The sequence below is a fragment of the Salmo salar genome, chromosome ssa19 (genome assembly GCF_905237065.1).
Source record: "Salmo salar chromosome ssa19, Ssal_v3.1, whole genome shotgun sequence".
NCBI classification, from domain to species: domain Eukaryota; kingdom Metazoa; phylum Chordata; class Actinopteri; order Salmoniformes; family Salmonidae; genus Salmo; species Salmo salar.
In genome coordinates, this window is record NC_059460.1 from 80611302 (window position 1) to 80626301 (window position 15000).

The window sequence follows — 15000 nt, forward strand, 5'->3', positions numbered from 1 at the left end:
GACCACACCGGGTTCCACTCCTATCAGCTAAAAACAAGAGGCTCCAGTGGGCATGTGACCACCAACACTGGATGAATCCCGGGTTCATGTTGCGTCATGCTGATGGGAGAGTCAGGATTAGGTGTGAGCAGTATGAGTCCATGGAACCATCCTGCCAGGTGTCAACGGTACAGGCTGTGAGCGGTGGTGTAATGGTGTGGGGAATGTTCTCCTGGCACACGTTAGGTCCCTTGATCCCTTGACACATTCATAGAGCCTTTATGTAGTTCACCAGTGTGTTAATAAGACTATGCTATAAGCATTTATAACAGCTCATAACTCTTTAAAATACATTACACACAGATGGTTCATAGATGTAGCTGTCACTGTGTTCATGATTCAGTACTCCAGCCAAGCCCTCTGAAATCATATCTCTAAACCAGATGCCAGAATCCCTTTCATATGGAGAGAGAAAGAGAAAGACAGACAGAGAGAAAGAGACAGAGAGAGTGAGACAGAGAGTGAGACAGAGAGAGTGAGACAGAGAGAGAGAGACAGAGAGAGAGAGACAGAGAGAGAGAGACAGAGAGAGAGAGACAGAGAGAGAGAAACAGAGAGAGAGACAGAGAGAGAGAGACAGAGAGAGAGAGACAGAGAGAGAGAGAGAGGTTCATGGAATTCCAACAGCATTAGATCACGGAAACTTGCTACTGGCCTGGACTAGAAAACATTTCAAATTCAAAGTCCAAATACCCTCATGGCTCCTATAAATGAACACATTACAAAAAATACTCTCACTACATTTGGAAAAGGCAGAGCGCTGATGGAGAGAGCGAGATGGGGGGGGGGGAGTGGAGACATGCCTTTGTTTCACTTCACACACATTTAATTGTTTTCCTCCTCACATTGTCACCGCCAGATCAAAGCGTCAAATCCAGGGTCACGGCACAGTGAAAAAGACCTGTTCCTGGTATTTAGTGTCATCTGTGGCAGCCGTCGGGGGGGGGGAGAGGAGAGAGAGAGAGAGAGAGAGAGAGAGAGAGAGAGAGAGAGAGAGAGAGAGAGAGAGAGAGAGAGAGAGAGAGAGAGAGAGAGAGAGAGAGAACTCACTGGCATTCTTTCGCTGCCCCAGGGGAGCCCGTTGCCACAGCAATGGTAAACACCGCGAAGCAAGTCATGCAACAAGAGGCGACATATTATTGCCAATCAACTCCTTGTATATGGCCTGTGTTGTGACACATTAACCTTAGCCTCACTTAGTTCTTCTCTGGAGGTGTGTGTGTGTGTATACAGTGAATGTACAGTACCAAACCCCCCCTTTTGCCGTCAGAACAGCCATAATTCTTCAGGTCATGGACTCTACAAGGTATTGAAAGCGTTCCACAGGGATGCTGGCCAACGTTGACTCCAAAGCTTCCCACAGTTGTGTCAAGTTGACTGGATGTCCTTTGGGTGGTGGACCATTCTTGATTCACACGGGAAACTGTTGAGTGTGAAAAACCCAGCAATGTTGCATTTCTTGACACAAACCCGGTGTGCCTGGCACCTACTACCATACCCGTTCAAAGGCACTTAGATATTTTCTCTTGTCCATTCACCCTCTGAATGGTGCACATACACAATCCATGTCTCAATTGTCAGAAGGTTTAAAAATGCTTCTTTAACCTCTCCTCCCCCTCATCTACACCAGGGGTCTCAAACAGCTACCAGCCAAACAATTCTGTAAGTACATGCAATTTTAACATGTTCCACCGCAAACTGTCATAAACAAATCTCACAAGTATCAGACACCGCAAGCTCCCAGCGCAACTTGACATTATCCCACCCCTGGTTAGCCACTATTGGTTTAAAAACCACAACACAATATCTGCCAATTAATTTCCAGAATAATGTATCTGTCTGTGTGGTGAGTGCGTTCGTCTATAACTTCGTGTGTAGCCAGTTTATGTGATAATCGTCTTGTGGATTGATAGAAATACTTTCTTTCACCAAAACCTTCTCATGTTAACAGAAGTCATGAATGAGTATATCATGAGGAAGTATATCACGAGGAAGTATATCATGAGGAAGTGTATCATGAGGAAGTGTATCATGAGGAAGTGTATCATGAGGAAGTATATCATGAGGAAGTGTATCATGAGGAAGTGTATCATGAGGAAGTGTATCATGAGGAAGTGTATCACGAGGAAGTATATCACGAGGAAGTATATCATTAGGATGTATATCACGAGGAAGTATATCACGAGGAAGTATATCATTAGGATGTATATCACGAGGAAGTATATCACGAGGAAGTATATCACGAGGAAGTATATCATGAGGAAGTATATCACGAGGAAGTATATCACGAGGAAGTATATCATGAGGAAGTGTATCATGAGGAAGTGTATCATGAGGAAGTGTATCATGAGGAAGTATATCATTAGGAAGTATATCACGAGGAAGTATATCATTAGGATGTATATCACGAGGAAGTATATCACGAGGAAGTATATCACGAGGAAGTATATCACGAGGAAGTATATCATGAGGAAGTATATCATGAGGAAGTATATCATGAGGAAGTGTATCATGAGGAAGTGTATCATGAGGAAGTATATCATGAGGAAGTATATCATGAGGAAGTATATCATTTGTATCTATTATTTGTTATTTGCCATGAAATTAGCAGCAGCAGTACAGAACCATCGCTAGACCGACACATTCCTCACTCACTAGATGCACGATTAAAGGGGAATAACATAATAAAAATGGAAATGCGTTAGTTTTCTTCCAGACCTAAAAAAAAGTGTCTTCTGATGTGATTTAAATGGACTCAGAACAACCAACATCATTGTTTCCCTATGAACAATTGTAATTTTAAGAGTAAAAAACGAAAAACATCTAACTAGGAAAAATGAGAACACCATTTGGAAAAATAGCAAACATAATTTCAGAAATAAATCACAGATTTTATAGGGCCCCTTACAGTTGTTCATTAACCATGATTTTACCAGGTATATTGACAGAAAAAAAGTGTGTTACTTTCTCTTGTACACTAAGGACCTGGGAAGAGTTGTAGGGGGAATAGAAGAATGAGACTATTTGATAGCAAGAAAAAAACGTGTATCTCAAAACATGTTTAGTTATTTTTAAGTAGCTCTTATGCTTAAAAAAAAAGTTGGAGACCCCTGATCTATACTGATTGAAGTGGATTTTAGAAGTGACATCAATAAGGGATCATAGCTTTCGCCTGGTCAGTCTACGGTATATTCGGAATGTACTCAGACACATTAACTTTTCCCACATTTTGTTACGTTACAGCCTTATTCTATTGAAAAATGGATAAAATCAAATAAAATCCTCATCAATCTACACACAATACCCCATAATGACATCACAATACCCCATAATGACATCACAATACCCCATAATGAAAACTACTGATGCTAAACTTCACTGATCCATTCTCTCCCCGTCCACCATCCCCACCTCCATCAAGCGTTATTAGATCGCTCCAGTGGCGGTTAGGGCTCAGGGTACAGCGGGCAACAGCCCTCCCCTACCTACTCCCCTGACCCTCTTCCCAAAAGCCCCCCAGAGTCTGCTATGGGATAACCAGAGTGGAGGTTCCCTGGTCTGTTACAGGATAACCAAAATGGAGGTTCCCTGGTCTGTTACAGGATAACCAAAATGGAGGTTCCCTGGTCTGTTACAGGATAACCAGAATGGAGGTTCACTGGTCTGTTACAGGATAACCAGAATGGAGGTTCACTGGTCTGCTACAGGATAACCAGAGTGGAGGTTCACTGGTCTGCTACAGGATAACCAGAGTGGAGGTTCACTGGTCTGCTACAGGATAACCAGAGTGGAGGTTCACTGGTCTGCTACAGGATAACCAGAATGGAGGTTCACTGGTCTGCTACAGGATAACCAGAGTGGAGGTTCACTGGTCTGCTACAGGATAACCAGAGTGGAGGTTCCCTGGTCTGTTACAGGATAAACAGAGTGGAGGTTCCCTGGTCTGTTACAGGATAAACAGAGTGGAGGTTCACTGGTCTGTTACAGGATAACCAGAATGGAGGTTCACTGGTCTGTTACAGGATAACCAGAATGGAGGTTCACTGGTCTGCTACAGGATAACCAGAGTGGAGGTTCACTGGTCTGCTACAGGATAACCAGAGTGGAGGTTCCCTGGTCTGTTACAGGATAAACAGAGTGGAGGTTCCCTGGTCTGTTACAGGATAAACAGAGTGGAGGTTCACTGGCCTGCTACAGGATAACCAGAGTGGAGGTTCACTGGTCTGCTACAGGATAACCAGAGTGGAGGTTCACTGGTCTGCTACAGGATAACCAGAGTGGAGGTTCATTGGCCTGCTACAGGATAACCAGAGTGGAGATTCACTGTTTTGACAGGATAACCAAGTGGAGGTTCACTGGTCTGTTACAGGATAACCAGAGTGGAGGTTCATTGGCCTGCTACAGGATAACCAGAGTGGAGGTTCACTGGTCTGCTACAGGATAACCAGAGTGGAGGTTCACTGGTCTGCTACAGGATAACCAGAGTGGAGGTTCACTGGTCTGCTACAGGATAACCAGAGTGGAGGTTCACTGGTCTGTTACAGGATAAACAGAGTGGAGGTTCACTGGTCTGTTACAGGATAACCAGAGTGGAGGTTCACTGGTCTGTTACAGGATAACCAGAGTGGAGGTACACTGTTGTGACATGCACACTCTTTAACCATGACAATATACACACGTTTGTCCAACACGATCTCTCCAAACGTCAAATTTTTAAGTTGCTCCAAACATCACATTTCAAAATGTTTTTGACACCCTGGGTTGCTACTCCTACTCAGCCAAACTTCAAATGTTGAAGTGTTTTTAAATTAAGGATCAAATACAAACATACCATAGGGATTGAACACATGACCTTCAAATCTCTGGGATTATTCTCAGTACATTGTAGTCATTTGGTGGATGCTCTTATCCAGAGTGGCTCACAGTAGTGAGTACATACATTTTCATGCTTGTTTCCCCCCCCATGGGAATTGAACCCACAACCCTGGTGTCGTGAGTGCTATGCTGTACCAACTGAGCCACCCCTGTAGTCCACTACAATTTAGCAAAACTCAAACCTTCTTGATGGTAATAGTTCTCACTGTTGCCCCTAGTGGCCGGTTTTGAAGACATTTCCTGACGTCCTCAGGACACGGACAGACGTCCAATTTTGAAGTGTTATCTTGAACGATCTGGCTGCATTTTGTCTGCTTACCTCCAGAAGGAGTCCGCTCTCTGTGATGCTGTTGCCCATAGCCTTAGGCAGGCTGTCTTTCCTGGGCTCGGAGACAGAGTTGGTGGATGGACTGATGTGCTTTCTGCTGGATGGCTTCTCGTGATTAACTGGAAAATAAGAGAGAGAGAAATAAAACATAAATACAGAGTTGATATTTCTTATGACTTGACTGTGTCAACTTGTTCAGTGGTGGACAATCTACTGTTAATGTAACCTTTATTTAACTAGGCAAGTCAGTTAAGAACAATTTCCTATTTACAATGACGGCCTAACCTGGCCAAACCCGGACGACGCTGGGCCAATTGTGCGCCGCCCTATGGGACTCCAAATCACGGCTGGATGTGATACAGCCTGGATACGAACCAGGGATTGTAGTGACACCACTTGCACTGAGATGCAGTGCTTTAGACACCTGCACCACTTTGGATCCCTACTGTAGATAGTACAGTAGGTAGTATAGTAGTACAGTAGGTAGTATAGTAGGATGTACAGTAGTACAGTAGGTAATACAGTAGCTAGTATAATAGTACAGTAGGTAGTATAGTAGTACAGTAGGTAGTATAGTAGTACTGTAGGTAGTACAGCAGGTAGTGCAGTAGTACAGTAGGTAGTATAGTAGTACAGTAGGTAGTATAGTAGGATGTACAGTAGTACAGTAGGTAATACAGTAGGTAGTATAGTAGATAGTATAGTAGGTAGTATAGTAGGTAGTACAGTAGGTAGTACAGTAGTACAGTAGGTAGTATAGTAGTACAGTTGGTAGTATAGTAGGATGTACAGTAGTACAGTAGGTAGTATAGTAGTACAGTAGGTAGTATAGTAGAATGTACAGTAGTACAATAGGTAGTATAGTAGTACAGTAGGTAGTACAGTAGGTAGTATAGTAGTACAGTAGGTAGTACAGTAGGTAGTATAGTAGTACAGTAGGTAGTACAGTAGGTAATATAGTAGTACAGTATGTAATATAGTAGGTAGTACAGTAGGTAGTATAGTAGGTAATACAGTAGGTAGTATAGTAGGTAATACAGTAGGTAGTATAGTAGGTAGTACAGCAGGTTGTATAGTAGGTAGTATAGGATGTTGAGCTGGAGCCCTACTGTACTCTCTACTATACTACCTACTATATTACCTACTGTACTACCGACTATACTACCTACTGTACTACCTACTGTACTGCCTACTATACAACCTACTGTACTATCTACTATACAACCTACTATACTACCTACTGTACTACTATACTACCTACTGTATTACCTACTGTACTACTGTACATCCTACTATACTACCTACTGTACTACTATACTGCCTACTGCACTACTGTACTACTGTACATCCTACTGTACTACCTACTGTACTACCTACTATACTACCTACTGTACCACCTACTGTGCTACTATACTATCTAATGTGCTACCTACTATACCAACTACTGTACTACTTACTATATTACCTACTGTACTACCTACTGTACCACTATACTACCGACTGTACTAGCTACCGTACTACTATACCACCTACTGTACAACCTACTATGCTATCTACCGTACTACCTACTGTACTACCTACTGTGCTACCTACTATACTACTATACCACCTACCGTACTGCCGACTGTACTACTATACTATCTAATGTACTACCTACTGTACTACCTACTATACTACATACTATACCACCTACTGTACTAACTACTATACTACCTACTATGCTACATACTATACTACCTACTGTACTAACTACTATACTACCTACTGTACTAACTACTATACTACCTACTGTACTACTATACTACCTACTGTACTAACTACTATACTATGTACTGTACTACTGTACTAACTACTATACTACCTACTGTACTAACTACTATACTACGTACTGTACTACTGTACTAACTACTATACTACCTACTGTACTAGCTACTATACTACATACTATACTACCTACTGTACTAGCTACTATACTACCTACTGTACTAGCTACTATACTACCTACTGTACTACTGTACTAACTACTATACTACCTACTGTACTACTATACTACCTACTGTACTATCTACTATACTACGTACTGTACTAACTACTATACTACCTACTGTACTACTATACTGCCTACTGTACTACTATACTACCTACTGTACTAGCTACTATACTACCTACTGTACTAGCTACTATACTACCTACTGTACTACTGTGCTAACTACTATACTACCTACTGTACTATCTACTATACTACGTACTGTACTAACTACTATACTACCTACTGTACTACTGTACTAACTACTATACTACCTACTGTACTAACTACTATACTACCTACTGTGCTACTATACTACCTACTGTACTACTATACTACCTACTGTACTACTATACTACCTACTGTACTACTGTACTACCTACTATACTACATACTATACTACCTACTGTACTACTATACTACCTACTGTACTACCTACTGTACTACTGTACTAACTACTATACTACATACTGTACTAACTACTATACTACCTACTGCTCCAACCTCTTATTCTAGTCTCCTCAGTTTAGTCTGATTGGTGGAAACCAGGGCAGTTAATGAATGTTTCTGAGTTCACACACACACACACACACACACACACACACACACACACACACACACACACACACACACACACACACACACACACACACACACACCTCTCTCTCTCTCTCTCTCTCTCTCTCTCACTCTCTCTCTCTCTTTCTTATGAAAGCCTAGGAGAGGATGCTAGTCCAGGAAAGACAAATATAGAGGATGATTAATCGTTAGAGTTCTGCTTCCTCAGCCAACTGTGACGTATTCATTACCCTCGTTTTGGTGTTGTGTCAAAGAAAACCTAATGGGTCAGCGTTTATATGCTCTCTTCATTTATCACCAGGTGACAACTGCCAGACTAGTAGGTCTAAGTAGCCCTTCTTCCTCCCCCTGCTTTAAATAACACAACCCTCAGATGTCAGTATCAGTCTACTACACAACACAGGCAATAACATTACAGGTGTGTTCCTACAAAACACAGTACTTTATATACAGGGTGTATCATCTAATCCTTATGCATGATTAGTATCCATCAGTCATACGTGTACACAACTAGTGAAGAGAACGTATAAGGACCCCTCACCTTCTGGTCCTCTGTAGCTCACAACCCCCAAACATTTTAAACTCTTAGTGGTATCAACAGCCCTGCAGGTGGAGCATAGCGAAGAAAACAAGTGGGGTTGGTCACTCACCCTCTGTCTAACATTCCTGCAATCCAACATCCTGTCACTCACCCTCTGTCTGACATTCCTCCAACTCAACATCATCTCACTCACCCTGTCTAACATTCCTCTAATCCAACATCCTGTCACTCACCCTCTGTCTAACATTCCTCCAACTCAACATCCTGTCACTCACCCTCTGTCTAACATTCCTCTAATCCAACATCCTGTCACTCACCCTCTGTCTAACATTCCTCTAATCCAACATCCTGTCACTCACCCTCTGTCTAACATTCCTCCAACTCAACATCCTGTCACTCATCTGTGAACCAAGCGACGTTCTTATTTCTAGTGTAATAAGTCATTATAGGCACACAAAAACATGGTTCATAATGAGCAACTCTGAGAATATATCATCAATCTGGAGGAAGGGGAGGGAGGCAGGGAGAGCGGGAGGTAGGGAGGCAGGGAGAGAAAGAGTGAGAAAGAGAGAGACAGAGAGAACGTTCAACTCCCTGGGAAGGCCTCGCGTTCAACTCCCTGGGAAGGCCTAGCGTTCAGCTTCCAGGGAAGGCCTAGCGTTCAGCTCCCTGGTGAAGGCCTAGCGTTCAACTCCCTGGGAAGGCCTAGCGTTCAGCTTTCAGGGAAAGCCTAATGTTCAGCTCCCTGGGAAGGCCTAGCGTTCAGCTCCCTGGGAAGGCCTAACGTTCAGCTCCCTGGGAAGGCCTAGCGTTCAGCTCCCTGGGAAGGCCTAGCGTTCAGCTCCCTGGTGAAGGCCTAGCGTTCAACTCCCTGGGAAGGCCTAGCGTTCAGCTTTCAGGGAAAGCCTAATGTTCAGCTCCCTGGGAAGGCCTAGCGTTCAGCTCCCTGGGAAGGCCTAACGTTCAGCTCCCTGGGAAGGCCTAGCGTTCAGCTCCCAGGGAAGGCCTAGCGTTCAGCTCCCTGGGAAGGCCTAGCGTTCAGCTCCCAGGGAAGGCCTAACGTTCAGCTCCCTGGGAAGGCCTAACGTTCAGCTCCCTGGGAAAGCCTAATGTTCAGCTCCATGGGAAGGCCTAACGTTCAGCTCTCTTGGAAGCCCTAACGTTTAGCTCCCACCCTCGTAAACATTGCAGGGGTGCCAACTTCAGAAGCATGTGAGCACTCCTCTCTGACAGGCCTTGTATGCACCCTCCCTCCCTCCGCAGCACAGGAAATCCACAGGAGAGGGGGGGAAGCTGGCTGACCGAAGCCCCGTTGTCACACAAGCTAACCGCCTATCAATCTTCTCTCTGGTCCCTGACAGAGCGCTGGCACCTGGCCAAACCCTTGCGTGCAAGCCGGCAAGACACATTAGCCTATGAAGAATTTAATCATAACAACAGCTGTTAAATATTGATGACTGCTGGCAAACACTGAATGCTCTCCGCAAAGGTCAAAACCGCAGTGTAATGGAAACAAATTCTTCATTATATGATGTATTGAATATCCCAAACTCTCTTTTTTTAGGTAATGTGGCATGAAATCAAGGACAAAAGCTGAAGAACATACGCACATCAGGTACGTTTAGCAGGTGCTGGAGTTGTAGGTGCACTCAGGGCTTGGTTTTGTGCCTCTGTAGTTTCTGAAGACAAACTGAATTCCTTTTTTTTTTTTTTGTGGTTCTATTGCCTTGTCTTGTCTTGTTATAAGGCCATAACATTGTAGTATTTTCTGTGTTATGGTTGCAATTCTTGAACCGAGACCACAATCACATTAACTATAAATCCTTAATCTGACATGTTGTTTTTAGAACATACAAACTGATGTCTCTTGCCTTCAGTGCTACGAGCGACAACAATGTCATACTTGTTTGGACCAGACAGCATCAGATAGATGGCCCACATGTAAAGAGACAGATGGGTGCTGTTTCGCTTGCTTGGATGCTTTCTCTGGTGAAATACATTCAGCCTCTTTTGAATTTAATGAAAATTATGAAACACTGAGGGACAAAAAATGTATTATATTATGTTTTCAAATGTTTTTATGTTTGCGGGAAGCCGGGCTTCTCTTGGCATCCATGAATACACGCCACTGACTTAAATATGTTTGAACTTGTGGCTTGAATATTACTGGGATATAATTATTATAGATACTTCCAAACAGTAATAGTGTTTGACTTTCAAAATAGACTACCTTAGCTTTTTATATTTACCATGACATATCTGAAACTAAAGGCAACTCGAGCAAAAGATCTCATGGCAAAATTACAACCATGACCTCAACCATGGCAGCAAGAAGGCCTCAAAACATTCCAGAATGTTCCATGTCATGGAATGGTAAAACAAACCAAATCCTTTTTTTCACTCGCTACATATCCACTTCATTTGGAAGACCAACAACATGCAAATACATGTAGGAAAATGGCCACAAAGAGTGTATGCATTAGTCTGAGATGAGGAAATGAAGCAGGAGGGAATCTTTTTTTTCGAGTGCCCAAATGAAATCATTAGTGAAGCACGTTACAATAATCCATTCGATTGTTTATTATGCCAGTGATTTAAAAGGTCATTTTGTGGATATCAATCACATATCTCCAGCAGAACAGACCAAGATAGACCAATTCGTCAGTCATTTCCCCTCTCCTTGCTAGTTTCCTAGACGGGGCTAGAAGAAGAAGACACTCAGGGTGAGAAGGTTCCTGGGAATTAACGGCAACTCCATTGCTTCAGCCTCAGGGACCGACCGACTGAATGGATGACTGACTGACTGACTGACTCACTGACTGAATGACTGAATAACTGAATGACTGAATGACTGAATGACTTTATGCAGCAGTTCTATTTCTATCTGTAGTTAATTCCGGTTTCCTTTGATAAACTATACACGTTAATTCATTTGTTTCAGTGTTCCTCCTCTTCCAGACGACCATGGGGGTTGAGATACAACCCTGACTCTGTTATCGGCATGGTTTGGGACTGGCTTCTCTGTTGCTTTATCAACAATATTTGTTGGCCATTGAAGATCCCTTGAAGCCCAGTCATAAAGGTTAGGGCTATCCCTCTATGTAATGGTAACATCTACTCGTGTAAAGGAGAGAGAGGCCAAGGTGTTGGGTTTTACAGTGATATCAAACCGGAGCATGAGCACCCATTAACCGACTTTGTGTGTGTGTGTGTGTGTGTGTGTGTGTGTGTGTGTGTGTGTGTGTGTGTGTGTGTGTGTGTGTGTGTGTGTGTGTGTGTGTGTGTGTGTGTGTGTGTGTGTGTGTGTGTGTGTGTGTGTGTGTGTGTGTGTGCGTGCACACCCGTCTAATGCTTTTCCTTTCCATTCATGTGCTGACAAGAATGATGGGAGCGTTACATTCATAAAACGGATAAAAAGAGGATCATCACCAGAGGTTACAGCTGAACTTCTTTATTTACATCCTCTCTGTCTTTCACAAGCAGGGTGTTACCGTAATACTTCACCAGCCACTGTATTAATTCATTGTTTCAAAGGAAAAATAAATGAATTCAATTAACTTTCATATATTTACAGTACATAGGCATAATGTTTGTACACACATGCAAGTCAACGTTTTTAGTAAGCTGTAAACGCATGTATTAAGTTGTAAGCCCATTTAGTAAGCTGTAAACACATTTAGTAAGCTGTAAACACATTTAGTAAGCTGTAAGCTCATTTAGTAAGCTGTAAATGCATTTAGTAAACTCTAACCCATTTAGTAAGCTATAAGCTAATTTAGTAAGCTGTAAACACATTTAGTAAACTCTAACCCATTTAATAAGCTATAAGCTCATTTAGTAAGCTGTAAACACATTTAGTAAACTCTAAACCCATTTAGTAAGCTGTAAGCTCATGTAGTAAGCTGGAAACACATTTAGAAAATCTAAACTCATTTAGTAAACTGTAAACTCATTTAGTAAGCTGTAAACTCATTTAGTAACCTGGAAATGCATTTAGTAAGTTGTAAGCTCATTTAGTAAGCTATAAACTCATTTAGTAAGCTGTAAACTCATTTAGTAAGCTGTAAACTCATTTAGTAAACTGTAAACTGTAGAAATGCAATTTATTTCAAGTTTAATTAGAGCCAAATCTGAAATGAATAGCTCCCGTTTAAACAAGCAAAAACTTTAGGACTGAACCAGATGTGTTTCCAAATGTGGTGGACAGTATAAACCATCCACATGTTTTATAGCAAATGATGGCAAATACAAAGAAGGGGAGAGAGAGCCATATGGGGTTTTGTGTAGGCTTGGCTCTGTAGCAGAGTTATTGTAAGTGCTTCGTAGGGTCCGGGGTCCTAAAGTAAATCCACTTAATCAAAGTCAGAGCAAAACATTTTACTTTGGGGCCCGAGGCCTCGGGTTATAGAACTTCTAAGAAGTATACAGCAGATTCCTTTTTTTTTGTTTTTTGTACAGTATATTCAATCAATCATGTGAAAGCTAAATCGTCCACGCCATTTTTATTTTCATGGAAATGTATTGAGACTTAGCTTTAAACTTTAGTTCTGAAGACTTAAAGTTGATGAAGTTGACAGTGAATGCCTTGAATATAGCTCTGTGCAGGAAACACTTAAGACAAGTCAAACAACTCTGGAAATAATTGTGCGTTTTGGAGCCCTCTATTTTAGTCTCTTGGATGCGGGGATGAGAGGAGAAAGAGAAAGAGAGAGAAAGAGGAAAAGGACAGGTTTAAAGAGAGTCCGGACAGACAGAGAGAAGTGCACCCCAAGCAATGGAATTCACCATTTGAAGCCTATCCACAAAGACAATGCAGATAGCTTATGAGCAAGGCTAGAAGTGTCCTCCTACTCAACTGGTCAACACTTAGCATGGTCTATTTTGCGGTTACACTTGCTAGCTAACCAGCCGAGGCCCGTACCTGATACCTCTCAGAAAGATATGTTTCAACTTGGAATGTTATCATCACCTTCATCTGATGAAGTATTGCAACAGTGAGCCCTATTGGATGAAGTATTGCAACAGTGAGCCCTATTGGATGAAGTATTACAACAGTGAGCCCTATTGGATGAAGTATTGCAACAGTGAGCCCTATTGGATGAAGTATTACAACAGTGAGCCCTATTGGATGAAGTATTACAACAGTGAGCCCTATTGGATGAAGTATTGCAACAGTGAGCCCTATTGGATGAAGTATTACAACAGTGAGCCCTATTGGATGAAGTATTGCAACAGTGAGCCATATTGGATGAAGTATTGCAACAGTGAACCCTATTGGATGAAGTATTGCCAGAGTGAGCCCTATTGGACGAAGTATTGCAACAGTGAGCCCTATTGGATGAAGTATTACAACAGTGAGCCCTATTGGATGAAGTATTACAACAGTGAGCCCTATTGGATGAAGTATTGCAACAGTGAGCCCTATTGGATGAAGTATTACAACAGTGAGCCCTATTGGATGAAGTATTGCAACAGTGAGCCCTATTGGATGAAGTATTACAACAGTGAGCCCTATTGGATGAAGTATTACAACAGTGAGCCCTATTGGATGAAGCATTGCAACAGTGAGCCCTATTGGATGAAGTATTACAACAGTGAGCCCTATTGGATGAAGTATTACAACAGTGAACCCTATTGGATGAAGTATTGCCAGAGTGAGCCCTATAGGATGAAGTATTACAGCAGTGAGCCATATTGGATGAAGTATTGCAACAGTGAACCCTATTGGATGAAGTATTGCCAGAGTGAGCCCTATTGGACGAAGTATTGCAACAGTGAGCCCTATTGGATGAAGTATTACAACAGTGAGCCCTATTGGATGAAGTATTACAACAGTGAGCCCTATTGGATGAAGTATTACAACAGTGAGCCTTATTAGATGAAGTATTACAACAGTGAGCCCTATTGGATGAAGTATTGCAACAGTGAGCCTTATTAGATGAAGTATTGCAACAGTGAGCCTTATTAGATGAAGTATTACAACAGTGAGCCTTATTAGATGAAGTATTGCAACAGTGGATCTCTGGATCTCTGCCCACACAACAACAGAAGTAATCAGTTAAAAAGATTATAGTCTGTTTCAGCTCATTGAGGGAAATAATAAGTTGGTCCAGCGAGATGAATCCATATGGGAGCTGGGCCGGAGAGCGCTGCAGTAATGCACCCACAACACGCAATGCTAGCTGGTTAGGCTAACTAACCCTGACCTGCAGCAGCAGTAGCCTTCAGCCAGTGGGACTTTGCCTCTTTTCATGTTGTGCTAGCACTAGGCCACTCCTCCGGTGCCTGTTTAGCATTAACGCTAACTTTGTGGGAAAACACTTGGGCAGCGAACTATTCTCTCTTATGTTTCCATTCAAAATCCTCCGCCGACCACCACCACGCCTATTGCATGTGTGTTTATATCTGTATCAAGAGTTAGCCTAGCAGGATACTCAGCAGAGGATAGGCTGAGGATAATCCGAGTTAGAGTGAGGAGTAATGAGTTAGTGCTGGTACTTTAGAGGCACCACTGTTGATGAGGAGAGGACACAGTCAGTGAACTGATGAGCTGAAGAGTCATGGACCCCGTTGGCATTGGCACTGTTAATACTGCCACTGGCGAGAGAGGTA

At 42.5% G+C, this 15000-nt stretch overlaps 1 pseudogene; it reads right to left on the reverse strand.

The window, feature by feature from the left end:
• Positions 1-15000, reverse strand: part of LOC106579687 (uncharacterized) — a 134992-nt pseudogene that overhangs the window by 23145 nt on the left and 96847 nt on the right.